Source organism: Otolemur garnettii, unplaced genomic scaffold (genome assembly GCF_000181295.1).
Source record: "Otolemur garnettii isolate 467f Iridium unplaced genomic scaffold, OtoGar3 scaffold00151, whole genome shotgun sequence".
NCBI lineage: Eukaryota > Metazoa > Chordata > Mammalia > Primates > Galagidae > Otolemur > Otolemur garnettii.
This window is the reverse complement of record NW_003852546.1, coordinates 1,091,959-1,094,420: the sequence shown is the minus strand read 5'-3', so window position 1 is coordinate 1,094,420 and position 2,462 is coordinate 1,091,959. Positions and strand designations below refer to the sequence as shown.

Here is a 2,462-nt window from a genome sequence, read left to right as displayed (position 1 = left end):
TGAGTGACAAACAGACCCACCCCTAAGGAGAAAGGCGCCTGTAGTCCCAGCTACTTGGGAGGCTGAGGCAGGAGACTCGCTTGAGCCCAGGAATTGGAGGTTACTGTGAGCGTGATGCCATGGGGGATAGCTTGAGGCTCCGTCTCAAAAAAAAAAAAGAAAGAAAAGAAATGGTGTTACAATACCCTTATTTGCCAGCAGCTGATCCTATAGAGGTCATTGTGAATGGTGACAGCTGTTTATTTTTTTCCTGTTTTATTTTTATTTTATTTATTTATTTATTTATTTTTGTGTGTGTGTGACAGACTCTCAGTCACCCTGGTAGAGTGCCATGGCATCAAAGCTCATAGCAACCTCAAACTCTGGGGCTCAAGCAATCCTCTTGTCCCACCTCCTAAGTAGCTCGGACTACAGTTGGCCAACACAATGCCCAGCTAGTTTTTCTGTTTTTAGCAGAGAAGGGGTCTTCCTCTTGCTCAAGCTGTCCCTGTCAGTGCCAGTTTTTAAAAAAAAATCTGTTTGCTTTGCAGTCTCAGGATACAAATAAGTTCAAAAACAACAAAGGGGAGCACAGTGCCTCACGCCTGTAATCCTAGCTCTCTGCAAGGCTGAGGCAAGAAGCTCCCTTGAGATCATAAGTTCAAGAGCAGCCTGAGCAAGAGTGAGAGAGACTTCTAGTAAAAATAGAAAAAATCGGTCAGGCATTGTGGCTGGTGCCTGTAGTCCCAGCTATCTGGGAGGATGAGGCAGCAAGATAGTTTGAGCTCAGGAGTTTGAGGTTACTGTGAGCTAGGCTGATGGCAAGGCACTCTAGCCTGGGCAACAAAAAAAGAGCTGTTACTCCAGAAGTGGGCCTAAGATTGCCTTCACCAATCCACAAGTTAAAGCTTGAAACTATGCTGTGCTGGAGGACCAATTTAACGTATCTGTGTGACAGAAATTATCTTAACAGCAGTTTTAAAAAATAAATTTTAATGAAATTTAAGTCAATCCTTTGTTCCCGAGGCACTTCCAGAAACCTCTTGGAACGCACTGCTTCCCAACCTCCCACTACAGAACCTCCATTCCCCCAACCAGATACTTAAAACCACCTCCCTATTTCCCCCGTCCCTCCCTTTCCTACGTAGCACTGACTACCCAGTCCCAGCTAGCAGTCGAGCTAATCTGAGTGACAAACAGACCCACCCCTAAGGAGAAAGCCTGTCCCCGCCCCGAAGGCGTTGATTGGCAGGTCACGCTGGGAGCGCCACCAATCGTGCTGCCAGGCCTCCCGAGACACCACCCCCGCTCCGCCCCATTGGCGGCCCGGGTTTGTTTTGGCGTCAGGCGCGCGCTATGATGACGCCATGACGCCGATGCCCGAGGATGGCGGCGGCGGCGGCGACAGCCGTGGCCACTGACTGCAGACGGTTGCTAGAGCCACCGAGATGCCGAAGAGCGCGCCGCCCGCGCGAGGTGAGGCGGCCAGGCCCAGGGAGACAGCCCGACGGACGGGAGGGGCTGACGAGTATGCGCCGCTGTCGCTTTCTGGCCCACAGGGGCCTTCCCCTGCCCAGCCGGCTGCCCTCGGCCCGTAACCCGTGCGGCGGGGCCTGTGAGTCCGGCAGGCAGGCCAGGCGGTAGTATGCTCGGGGTCCTCAGTGTCCGATCCTGGACTGGCCTCGAAATGTGCTGTCGTGCTGGGTGGCCCGTTCCTGGGCCCGCGCGGGGCTAGTGGACGTGGTCGTGGTCGTCTGTCCCGCCTGCTGTTGAGCTCTCCTGTATCCGACGCGGATCAGGTTGAACTAACTCAGTTGTCCTGACTGCCTTCTCGCGTCTGGCACCCGCTCCACACCCCTCCTTTTCGTCTGGGGCTGGCGGGGCAGTTGATAGCGTCTTGTACAGGCTGGGAAAAAGCAGGCCAGAGTGTCACTCGGTTGCCTGCTTGCCAAGTCTGTCATCCCTTTACCTGCAAGGGAAAGCCTAGTCCTCCACACTTAGTCCCCCTCCATGAAGCAGCTGAAGTGATAATTCCTCCCTGAAAATCCGAGTAAATCCTTTATTGCTGAAAACTGGCTCCTTAGTGACTACAGGAAAAAGGCCACACTTAGCAAGGCATTTAGGGCTCTTCATAATCTGGTAGAAGTCCAACCCTGTAGTTAAAACCTGGGCACTTATGGCCGGGCGCGATGGCTCACTCTAGCACTCTGGGAGGCCCAGACGGGTGGATTGCTTGAGTTCACGAGCTCAAGACCAGCCTGAGCCAGAATGAGATCTCCTCTCTCTAAAAATAGCTGGGCCAAACAAACAAACAAACAAACACAAACAACAAAAAAGAAAAAAAGGCTCGGTCCCTGTGGCTCAAGTGGCTAAGGCCCAGCCACATACACCTGAGGTGGCAGGTTCCAATCCAGGGTGGCCCAGCCAAACAATGATGGCTGCAACCAAAAAATAGCCAGGCGTTGTGGCAGGCACCTGTAGTC

General features: G+C 53.0%; 1 protein-coding gene across 1 annotated transcript in view; it reads left to right on the top strand.

The window, feature by feature from the left end:
• Positions 1-1,311: 1,311 nt before the first annotated feature.
• PSKH1 (protein serine kinase H1) overlaps positions 1,312-2,462 on the top strand; it is a 32,981-nt gene continuing 31,830 nt past the window's right edge. Inside the window, exon 1 of the mRNA XM_003799378.3 lies at positions 1,312-1,455. The gene's annotated coding sequence lies outside the window, so the exon portion shown is untranslated. The remainder of the gene's footprint in view (positions 1,456-2,462) is intronic.